Here is a 12,400-nt window from a genome sequence, read left to right on the forward strand (position 1 = left end):
AAAGACTTAAGATGTATTATGTCCATGTACCAACTCCCAAGACGAGTGTACTCATGTACTACAAACATGTACTAGCAAAAATTTTAAAAATTAAAAAGTCTGTTCTTTACATAAAATATTAATTTTGGGAAACAAACTAAGATCTCTTGTTTTTAGAAATAAGTGTTATGCTTTCACAATGTAAAATTCAAAAATATCTAGAGAGACCTGCTTAAGGGGAAAACAATGACTCACACAGATTCTTCAGACAGTGAGTATACTGTTCTGGTTAATTTTATATTTGGAATTCCTAGCACACAGTAACAAAAACAAAATCAATGAATACTGAAATTTAAAGCAAAGAGGTCTGAATGCTATTGTTTTCGAGGGTAAATGTGATACCCTCGAAGTAGCCATGTCTTGCAGGCAGAGGACCACAACCTGACCTGCTTCAGTGAAAGGGACGGGCTGCAGCCCGGGCTGCCCAGGTTCTGTGGGACAGAATAAGGGTTGTTCCTTTCTGCAGAGGACCTGAGGCCAGCACTGCGGGCAGATCCCCTGATGGATCGGCAGGAAGGACCCCAGGAAACCAGCGAAGCCCACAAGTTCAAAGCAGAGGGCAGAAGGACCTGAATGATGGCAGCAGATATGAAGACACTAAATGAGCCCTGGCAGCCAGCTTAGGAAATACAAAATAACTTATCACTGTGGAATTAGCAGAAGCATCCTTTTGCTCGCCAAAACAATTCTTTTGGCTTTGAAGTACTTTATGTTTAAGAATAAAACAATGCAATAGAAGCACCCTGTACCAATTATGTTTGTTTTGTGTCCTGGGATATAGTTCCAAAGAACATATCTAAAACATGACTTGGCAACAGAATAAGAGGGAAAACAAAATTATAGAACTTTTATTTGTGAATCATTAAAAAATGCTGTACGTTGGGTCGGGGATTTAGCTCAGTGGCAATGCACCTGCCTCGCAAGCGCAAGGTCCTGAATTCCATCCCTGGTACCAAAAAATAAAATAAAATTTAAAATGCTGTACGTTGTGGTATCTCATATGTTGTCACACAACAGGATAAACTAAACTGAATTAAATCAGAAGCCAAATTTGTGAACTATCTTTGAAATGCATTAAATACTTTCCTAAGCTGTAGATCTAGAGTTATGCAAGTTTCAGGTCTATAGTTTTCTGATACATTGAAAATAAAAGTTGATTTCAAAGGCTGAATGGAATTCCTTTAATCTTCCCTGACCACATAGCAGGTCACAGGGACCCAGACTGGATTCAGTCATACCTTACAATCTCTCCCATGTCAACAGCCCCTCCAAAGAAGGTAAAACAGTCTAAGCTTTATGTAATTTTTAAAATTTATGGCCAAGAGTTTAGGGTGGGACGATATTGAAGTTAATATAAAATGTCAGCCATATGTGCAGATTTTTAATTTTTATCTCTTCCTTTCTTACAGATTTTTCTCTGTAATAGGGTATTCACTGCAAATAAATCACAGAGATGAACTACAAACTGCTCGTTATATTATCCCAAGACGAAATCACTGTCTGCACCCCATCAAGAACCTGTTTTCCTTTTGCCTTTTGAACTGCAGAAGCATCAGCAGCATTCAGCCCATCTGATGCCCCCTGCCCTGGGGACTGCTGCAAGATATTTCTTTTTAGCTTCAGTTCCACAAGGGAATCTGAGCAAACCCAAACAGCTGCTATGCTGTACTGGCCCCCTCAATGTACCCTCTGATCTTTCTAACTGTTACTCACCTACTGTGGCAGAACTGCTCTAATAAATCTACCTCCTCTTTAACTTCCCATGTACATTTTTCTATCACCAAGCTGGGGATTTAGCTCAGTGGCACTGCATCTGCCTCACAAGCACAAGGTCCTGAGTTCAATCCCCGGAACCAAAAAAGAATTCATATCATTTTTTTATCACCAAGAGAAATTATGAATATTGTACTTGAAGGCATATTGTATTGGATAAATATTTAGTTGATGAATGTGTGTGTGTGTGGCATGTTTGTGTGTGTGTTGTGTGTAAATCATAATACACCCACTGCTAAACAGGACGTAGTGAGAAAGCTTGAACGATATGGACTGGATATTTTCTCTAGGAGCCACAGGAACTTCAAACTCATTATTATATCTCCCAAAAGCCCTTTATTAGCATTGCCCAGAAGCCCCAAGTGTTACAAGCTCACAGAGAGGTCCTACCATCTCCTTGACACCCCATAAAAAATGTTTTGCACTTTTGGTCCTCAGATACAACTGCCAGGTCTTTCAAATGCTGTTTCTTTGTCACTGGATTTAACCCTGCTTTCCTATTTTAGGCTCTTATCTGGATAAACAGAGCCTAAATCATTCTTCTGGTTGACCTCTGCAATCTACTCCCACATCGGGTTGGAGATTCTTACTGCAGACACAACCAGCACTTTATGTCTGAATGAGAGGACAGTCAGTATGTTTGTGTCAGTGTGATCAACACTGGGTTGCATAAAACCTTAGCATCCAGCTGCCAGTTTGCAGGAAAACCAAGGATGGAGCTACTCTCTGAATGCAACTAGAGTATGCACTCAGTGGCACACTGTGGGAAGTTAGGCAGGCAAAGGGCCCAGGTGCCTCTGCAAATGGTAGAGAAAGTAAAAGGAAGCAAGGGAAATTGCTGATCAAGAAGACTTAAAAGAACTTTAAATGGGAGCAGGAGTGATAGCTCAGTGACAGCATACTTCCCCAGCAGGTGCAGAGCCCTGGCTCCACTCTCAGCCCAATCAACCAATCAATCAATAAAATAAAGTAAAGAAAAATAAAATGAGCAAAGTGCAAAGCCAGCAGTGGCACCACAGGCCTGTAATCCCAGTACTTAGGAGGCTGAAGTAAGAGGATGACTTGAACTTGGGAGTGTGACAGCAGAAAGAAAAACATCTCAACACACACACACACACACACACACACACACACACACACACACACAAGAGCAAAGGCTAAACCAAACTGTGAAGGCATACAACCTGATGCATGCAACCTGGATGACAGGAGGACTGTAGGAGTCAGGGTAGTCTGTGTGTGTGTGTGTGTGTGTGTGTGTGTGTGTGTGTGTGTGTGTTAGGGTGATTGGGGAGGACTATAGGTGGGACGGGGGCCTATGGAGGGATTTTGGGGGGTGACTGCTGAAGTTCTACCGCCTGACCTATATTGCGGCTGCTAGAGTGTTTGCTTTAGAACACTAAGCTACACATTTATTCTTTTGGGGTTCTATTATTTTACAATAAAAATGTTAACACACAGAAATCTGATTGTGCCACTGCTCTGTTAAATCCTTCAGTGGCCTCACAGTGCTGATAAGCAACGTCCAGCTCCTTCACATGGCAGTCAAGGCCCTGCAGCAGCTGGCTCCCTGTTCAGACCTCAAAGCAGCAGGGCTCTTCCCTACAGTAAATTTTCAGTTCCTCTAAAGTACTCTGCCTTCTTGTGTCACCAGGCCTTTGCACATCACTTATTTCTGCTGGAAACAGTTGAACACAGCTCCCTCCCCTATCTTTTGGCTGACTGCCTTTGCTCTTCAGGCCCCAGGTTGAGAGTCCTTCCCAATGCTCCCATACTGGGCATCCAACTCTGCTCCAAAGAATGCCTACATCTTCCCATTACACACTGTACTTGCTGATCATAGCATTTATCACTTCCATTAAAACTGTGTAGTAGACCAAGAACTCTTGACAAGAAAAATGCATAACCTGCCCTCAAACTGCTGTATACCAGTATTTAGTAAAATTACCAAATCAGAATAAGTTAACAATAAACATGAGTATGCAATGTACATCTACTTAAAAATGAAAATTTCCTTTGTTGGCATAAATTTATAAGAAAGAAAAATATAGGCAAAGTGATAAAGATGACAACACCACCCAACCTTTTATGCCACACAGTGTTTCATTAACTCACTTAATCCTCTAAACAACACTAAAAGGTAAGCATATTTATGTCCAATTTTCAGATGAGGAAACAGCCATGGAGGCCACAAAACACACTCAGTGTCACACAGCTTGCAGATAGAGTCAGGACATAGGTAGGCTGGCTCCACAGCCTTTGCCTTTAAAACTCCAAGGGTACTGTGGTACCTCCTACTGCTGGATACCACTGTTCACTTCAAAACTGGAGCAGGTGGCTTTAAAGTGAATAAAACCTAAGCTCTATTGTGGGGATCTGACCAGGAACACACATGGACACTACATGTAATTGGACAGAGGCCAAAATTTCAAATGATCAGGGATGAGAACACTGAGTACAAGAGGAGCCAGTGAGCTATGTATGCACACAGATGTCAATCCTGACATCCCTACTACTCCAGGGGGTCACGGGACACTGTCTCCGTGACCACCACTGATTGACAAAAGCTGACAGGCAGGCGGGTCTCCAGAGTGAAAGCCAGGCCTAACACATGAGTATCCAGTGTGCAGGGCACAAGTCAATGTAAAACTGTATGGAGACTCGGGATTCTTGCTTTTGGCAAGCCTAGACTCTGTCAAAACATGACCATTCGTTCAGTATAATCTATTAGTGTCTTCATGGCAGGTATACCATACTAGGCTCCAGGACTCAAAGATGAAAATGTTGGTGCCACCCTCAAAAAGCTTGTGTACAAGTCTAGGAGGGTAATGAACCAAAAATTACAGTACAGGCAAAGCATGCTTCAAGAATTCTGCATGGGTTCCTTAGAGCATCTGAATCCCACTGGCAGGGTAGGGATGGGATCCAGGAAAATTCTAGGAAGAAGTTTCTTTGGGACTGCATCTCAAGGACATGCACTTCTGGTTAGAGAATCAGGTAGACAATCCACTTACTGCTAAAAACCCATGAGTTGAATAAAAAATATCACTGGGTTAGAGAAAATGCAGGGAAGGAGAAGTTAATTGGAATGATGAAGTCTGGATAGGCTTGGAGAGAAGTGTGGAGGAGAAGAGGTGCAGGAGTTGAGGATCTCTGCAGGTGGAAAGGCCTGGCACAGACTCAAGGCGGAAGTGGAAATGCCAGGGCAAGACATCCAAGTAGGCCCATGCCAATCTGTGGGTGAGAAGCTTTAGCACAATAAAATAACAAACTTCCAGAAAAAAATGACTTAGAAAACCTGTAAACTCTGGATGAGGGCATGATTTGTGGTGAAGGTGACAACAGGCTGAATTTTTTTTTTTTTTTTACCTCTCAGAAACACACTTTTCTGATGTGCTCACCCATGTTCAACAGTGAAAGAACCAACAAGAGCACAATTCATTCAGAGTAAAGAGATTAAGAAGGAGGGAAGAGAAAAATGATTGCAGCAACACAAAAGCCCAAGAACACATCAAAATGGAAGATGGTGAACTTGTAAGATGCAGTGGATATGGTCAGGAGGTCCTAAAAATAAAGGCATCTGTGTCAGGGACATCGTGACCCCTGTAATGATAATAAGGGCAGGCGGCTTTGAAAGTCCCCTGTCCACACATTTGGTAACAACAACAAAGTGAAATAGATAAAATGCACAGGATATCAGACAGTGAGAGACACAAAAAGATGTGAAAAAAGAGAACTAACTTTTCCTTCCCACAAACCAATGATCTGTCCCATGTTCGCTATCTCCTCTGGACATCAACAGCAGCCAGGTACCCAGGGCCAGCATTCCTCCCATGCCCTCTTACAATTTCAGTGTCAGTGTACCCCACAATCACAGGGGAACCTGTTAAAAGCGCAAGTCTCTAGGACTCCTCCATGAGGGCGGGATGCAGTGAGTCTGGAGGAAAGAGCATCCCTAGAATAAGTGTTTTAAGGATACGCTACCTGCTGAAAGATCACCCTCCGAGACAGTGTCCTACAGCCAGTTACTATACATTTTTGGTCTCAAATGTCTCTTAGGTTCATTCCTCCTTCTCACTGTTGTAACTGTAGTCTTCATTTCCATCCTAGACTAATACTGTAAGCATCTATCCAGTTTCTCTTTTCCTGATTCGTCCCTTTGGGGCCATCCCAAAGCTTCCTAAGTCAGAGGCTCATGAGGGCTAAGCATGATCCGCCCCTCACCACGTCTCCTTCTGCTGTCCAAAAACAGTGTGTGGACATTGGAAAAGAAGAGGAAGGATGGAGGAGAGAGGCTGTGTGAAGCATGGCTAAAATCATGTTCCCATAATTGATACGGTAGAAGGAGACAGACAAGGGAAAGACTACTCTGAAGACACCTATGGTGAAAAGAATGAGCCGGCTCTGGAAGAGACTCTGCACATACTCGTGTCATTGCTACTCTCAGTTGTCATAAGTATCTATGTATCATTAGCAAGAACGCAATGTCAGCAAGACTCTACATCTTTACTGGTATAGATAAAGCCAACTTTTAAAATATTATTATAAAGTATCACAATAGATTACAGATATACCTACATGCAGCACTTGCCAACTAACACTTTCCCTCAAGATACACAACTAGGAATGCACAAAATCCAAACATCATGCTTGCCAAGTTTTTAAATGAGAAAAACGTATAAGATTCCGATTCTAAAGCTCATGTGGAACTTTGTATTGTCTGTGTTTGTATGCAGGAGGTGGGGGGCACTGACTGAGACCCTATTAAAAGAGGAATGAGGGTTCTTCTGGCCTTGAGCACAGCTCACTCTGGCAACTCTGCAAGGTTGTGCTGCATTTTAAAAGGCAACAACTGAGCGGGTCACTCAGAAGCAAGTTGGCACTGAATCTTGGAATCAAACAACAGAGTCTGCAAAAAAATTAATTTTGTATTGCTTTTCAGTTGTGTATGATTACAGCTGCCATTATATCTTAAAGCTCTTATTAGAAAAAAGCATTATTAGAATGACTTTATCATCGCTTGCAGTTGAAATGGATGAAGGGTTCAGAGTTCAATTTAGTGGTGTAGCGAGGAGGATTTGGGTTAACCGAGCATGCTATGCTGGGTGTGACTGTTCAGCACACAGCTGTTCACTAACACCCTCGGAGGGGGCTCAGTTCACCTGCACCCCCGACCTCGCCTCTCAGCACCTCTCTCTCCACAGGCTTCCTCCTGTCACAGGTCTGCTCACCTCAATTCTGGCCCAAGAAGCCATCTGTAGTGATCTAGCAATAGCCTGCTTTTGAAATGGCACTCGAGAAGGGAGTTCCAAATGGCCTCATTTCTGTACTACATGCGTTTCTGTAAATTTCTGACTCTGATCAGTGTCAAAGGGCTTGTAGCCATCAGCTATTTTACTCTTCTGTTTGCAAGGATCTGAAGCCAGAGGAGGGATTTCTTTAGGTGCAGAATGAAAGAACAGAGAAACAGAAAGAGAGTGAGAGGGAGGGACAAAAGAAAGGAAAACCATGAATGAGGAAAAGCCAGAGGAATTGGGGGCTGGGTTTCCAAAGTCCAGAGTCTGTTTCCAGTTCACGTTAATGGATTCCAGGTGCACCCGGGCTACACCTCCCAGCCTTCACCACAGGTCAGGAGAGGAAAATCTCATCTTTTACTCATGGTGCTGTGGCTCCACATGTTGGGGCCCAGCTACATCCTTCCCTTTTGATTCTCAGCCTTAACCTGCAATTCAGACAAGCAAAAAGCTTGAGAAATGGCTGCAGAGAACTGCATTTGGAGCCCAGCAGGCAGTGCTCAGAAAGGCAGGGCCACTTTACTTTGGGGAAGTGCAACAACGAAACCAACTGGTTCTTTTCAAGAACCTTCTGTGACAGAAGGTTTTTTTCCTGTTATTATTATTATTCTTTATTTTACAACTACACCCTCCAATGTCACCAACCAGAAATCTGCAATCCAAAGGCAAGCATCTAACACTCAGGCTGTTGCAGGAAAAAAAAAAAATACAATTACATCTCTGTCCAAAAGTTCAACTTTTTTTTTTTCCCTTCCCAGTTCTCCTGATTTCCTGAAGCCAACTGGCTCTGATGCAAAAGTGAAGTAATTTCTTTCCTGTGATTTATTTACTGTCTGATGATAACCAAAAACACTATATAGAAGGATTCACAGCAAATACTTCAGAAAAATACAAAGCTAGAGGGACACAAGGTAAAATGGAATACTGTGTATCAAAAAAATGTAGTGGGATAAAATTGTATCTGCACACCTATTTCTGTGTAACAATGATGAACTTTTTAGTAAAACTGTGCCAGGCACATCCTGCTAAGAGCCTTTACATGCACCCTCTCCTTTCATCCTTGGCAGTCTCACAGGGGAGGAATCATCGACTCTTTCAGATGAAGGGACATGCTTACCAAGGTTAAGGAATCTGCCAAAGACACACAGCTAATTAAAAGGACAGGCAGGATGCAAGAGCTGCATAGACAGGCTTCCAAGACACTGTGGCAGGCCTGTTCCCTTGGGTTTACAATCAAAGAGCAAAGCCCTAAGGAAGCTTGTTACTTAGAAACCAGCAAGGGATAACTATCAACTATGGCTTTAACAAATCCTGTTACAACCTATCTTAAATCGCTCTTAAATGCTTTCCTCTCCCCACATGATCAAGTAAAATATGGTAAATTTAATTACACCTTCCTTAACTGATTTCAGATCTGCTGAGTTTTTCCAATAATTGAATTGGCCTTTTTTGTTGTTCTGCTTTGTTTAGCTCTAGAAGATCACTGAAAGAATCTGCTCAGAAGTATGAAGTTAAGCCCACAGCAATCCGTCTACCAAGAACACGGCTGAGATACACAATGGAGAAGGGCACTGCCTGATGGACATGGGTCATTAACTTTGTTCATATATGCAAAATTCTAGTGAAGAATTAAGCTAGTCTAGAAAAAAGTGCCTTAAGCTGACCACAAGCCCATTTCTTCCATTCCCACCCTTGCCCCACGTAGGTTAGTGAAATTTGTTGGTGACCCCCTGTTGGGGCCATTCACCTGTTCAAATAGGCATCATCCTACTCTCAGGCTAGGGCAGGGTAAAAACCAGGCCCATGCAATTCATCACACATGCGCTGCAGTGACATTTACAAGAACGGTGAGGGATCTGCATGAAAACCTCAGGAGAAGTAGTATTTCTTTTGGTCAATATATGGATGTGAACTTTTAAAATCCTTATTTATACTACTCAATGAAATGAACCTTATTAATGAATTTGTACACATGCATACTTCATATGCAATTCTTTTTAACACCAGGCTTCTTTACTGACATTACCATTAGAGTACTGTGTGACTTTAAGGGGAGGAGGCATAGGCACATCGCTCAAAGTTTTGATGGAACAAAGCCAAAAGGATAACTTTATGAGTTAAACAGATGTTCTAGTTTTGAGAGCTATTTGAATAAAAGTGAGAAAACCTCCAAATAAATACCACTTCCCTAGAACCCACATATACCAAGTTATAAACCAACAGTAGTAGGTAAAATGAAAGTAATACTATCATCACTGCCACTCTGTTACTGAAGACTTACTGTGTGACTGAAACTGTGCTGAGTACTTTACAATGATTATCTCACTTAATCCTCTAACAATGCTATGAGGTAAATTCAGTTATTATTACCACATTATACAACCAGACACTAGAGCTCAGACAATCTAAGAAAATAAATGTGAAGCAACATACTAAAGAGTGGGACATTCAAATGCAGGCAGTGTGACTCCAGAGTTGGTATTTTCCTACCACATTAGAGGAATAGAGGATACAACGGATAACGTCATGAATAAAAACTAATAGAACTTCTCACTAAATTATTCTTATAGTCAATTCGAGCAGAAGAAATATTCCTAGCTTAGGTTTTAAGTACCCAATGTGGGCTCTCCTTACCCTGGGTGCAAATTATAAAATTACTGGGCCAATTTTTCATTGAATCCTCAGTATATAAACGAACACAATTTAGTCACTGGGTTCATAAGATTAGAACTGCTCTTCAAGGACAATGGCAAATATAGTTAGGCTGAGGAAAGCACTGTAGGTTTTTAAGTTCTGTATCAATTATTTAACTCTTTTATAAATAGGAACCAGACTTTTTTCTGAAATGAAATAGAGGTGAACTATAGTCCAGGACAATGACAATTCTCATACACACTTTTTTTTTTGCATATAATGAGAACATATGATTTAGTTGAACAATTTAAACAGAAGAATTGAACTGTGAAAACATTTAACAGTTGTCAAAAAGTGATTACCTTCAACCACAAACCTAAATGAATGCTTAAGAGCCTAGGAGTTGTGGTTGTCTTTCAAAAGTTAAAATTTCCATAAAATCATTAAAAAGTACAACCATGTTCGAGTAGTTCAACTGTCTGTTCCTTATCATATCTGGAACTACAATCTTTTCTGGAACTAATCAATTTCCAACCTTCAGCTTCTTGGAGGTCAAGAGAAAGAAGCCACCTGTTAGGCCTAGTGAGCCACACTGGCTTCTGATCACTGTATAACAGTACCCAGTCATGCTGATTTTTATCTATACTGCCATAAATAAAGCTTGTCCGCTAGTAAATTTCACACACTTCTACTGACTAGTAAATCTGAATTTCTAAGAATTACATGAAAATTAAAATTTTGTTCAAAGTTATCTATTTTTATCAGAGGTGTCTAATCTGCTCTAACAAAAGGAGTTATTCATTAGTATTCACATACCTGAATATTTTCTATTATAATAAAATTGCACTTGTTCTGTACAATTCTTAATACAATTGTATTTGTATTAAGATCTCCATTTACTAAAAAAGGTACTTCACAGTCTGTTAGTCTTATGTGAGATGAAATAGACAGCTTTTCACAGTATCTTTCTGGCACATTTCCATCAGTATCTTAATGTGACAAAATCCACTTATATAAAACAAAAAAAGGAAAGAGAAAGTATTGTTATGGACTACAAGGTTTTTCTACTAAATAATGTAAGCATATTAACCATTTGAGTTATGGTAACATTTGGTAATATAAAATCTTGTCCAATTATGATGTAAATTTTCACACATCTTTTATTTTCTTTCTTGGCATCAGGAATGGAATAAGATCAATTAATATGAATCAGAGTCGGAACTGCATACATACCTAAACTTTGTATTTGCAACAAACCAAATAAAAGGTTCTTTTCAGCCTAAAATATTGTAAGCTTCAAAATGACTATATATACTTAAAAATAATCCTAATTTAATGCCAATTCATCTATATTCTTTTTCATTATGAAATTCCACATATTTATCAGAGGACTGGCAAATCACCATTCTTTACCTCTGTGATATATAAGATATAATTCATGTAAGATGCAATTCATCAAAGAATTAAATTCACCCACTGATTATTCTTAGCATCTGACAATGACAAGTGGAAACTTACATAATTTTAAAAAGATATTTCATATAATTTGTAAAACTAAAAAAAGCTCTAGCATCTGCAGTTTAGTCAATTGAACCCACATCTTTATGGAAGCATTAATTATGAACAAATAAAACAAATTTAAAGTAGCCAAAAAGAGACAGAAAGTTTGTTTTTGAATCCTGAACTTATGAAAGTAAACTATTACATAATTAGAATCCTTTGCATAATTTCACTGTAATACTGGTTTTCCTGTTTGGTTTGGGCAAGCTACTGGTTAACTGGATAGAATCTTGTTTATAAATAGCCAGCCAATCCCACCCATCACATTGACTTTGGGTTCCTTATTGTCATCTAGTGCAAATAAGTCTTCACTTGCTGAAATTTCTTGCTGGCAAAAACTTTTACCCACTGGAAGGGGGTCAATCAAAATGGGAATACAGTTATGCACTACATAATAGTTTCTGGTCAGCACAGGACCACACATATTTGGTGATGTTGGTCCTGCAGGATTATAACTGAGCTGAGAAGTTCCTATTGCCTATGACTTCATGGCCATCATCACATCACATTCTTTACTCATGTTTGCACTGATGCTGGTGAAAACAAACCTACTCCACTTCCAGTCACATAAAAGCACAGCACATAAAATTATGTATATTATGCAATATTTGTTGATGATAATAAACTGTTACTAATTTATGTATTTATTATACTATATTTCTTAATGTTATTTTGGAGCATATTCCTTCTACTTATTAAAAATATGTACTATAAAACACTGTGGCATGTTATGCCAGCAGTAGCCTCCCATATTTCCTGTTTATTTATTTATTAATGCCAAGTGTAATAGGCTATATGATCCAGGTTTGTGTAAGTACACTTTATGGTGTTTGCCCAATGATGAAGTCACCTACCGATCCATTTCTCAGAATGTCTCCATCATTAAGGGACACATAACTGTACATTCTATGCATGTTTAACAGGACAGGGAGAATTCTCAACAATCAACATGTGACACTGCTTACTCACTCCTGTAAATTATTTTCTCTTTGGGTAGGCTGCATCTAAACATCTTCCTTCTAACCTGAAACATGGAAATTACCAGGTCTTTTGAAACTGTGGGCATTCATAAGCCACAGGCAACACAAATAAAAATAACC

At 40.0% G+C, this 12,400-nt stretch overlaps 1 protein-coding gene and 2 long non-coding RNA genes across 8 annotated transcripts in view; 2 read left to right on the forward strand and 1 right to left on the reverse strand.

Annotated features, from left to right (window-relative positions):
• The window catches only part of LOC110346558 (uncharacterized), a 51,406-nt gene extending 49,631 nt beyond the window's left edge, over positions 1–1,775 (forward strand). The window contains exon 3 of the long non-coding RNA XR_002390667.2: positions 1,449–1,775. This is a non-coding gene — a long non-coding RNA (uncharacterized LOC110346558). The remainder of the gene's footprint in view (positions 1–1,448) is intronic.
• Positions 1–12,400, reverse strand: part of Dse (dermatan sulfate epimerase) — an 84,254-nt gene that overhangs the window by 25,641 nt on the left and 46,213 nt on the right. The window lies entirely within an intron of this gene.
• On the forward strand, positions 7,866–8,764 carry LOC110346559 (uncharacterized). Its single transcript, XR_002390668.2, has 2 exons — positions 7,866–8,017; positions 8,577–8,764. It is a non-coding gene; the product is annotated as an uncharacterized LOC110346559 (long non-coding RNA).

This window comes from Heterocephalus glaber, unplaced genomic scaffold (genome assembly GCF_053883595.1).
Source record: "Heterocephalus glaber isolate CG9 unplaced genomic scaffold, H.glaber_assembly_v1.0 deba00000896, whole genome shotgun sequence".
In the NCBI taxonomy this organism is placed as follows: domain Eukaryota; kingdom Metazoa; phylum Chordata; class Mammalia; order Rodentia; family Bathyergidae; genus Heterocephalus; species Heterocephalus glaber.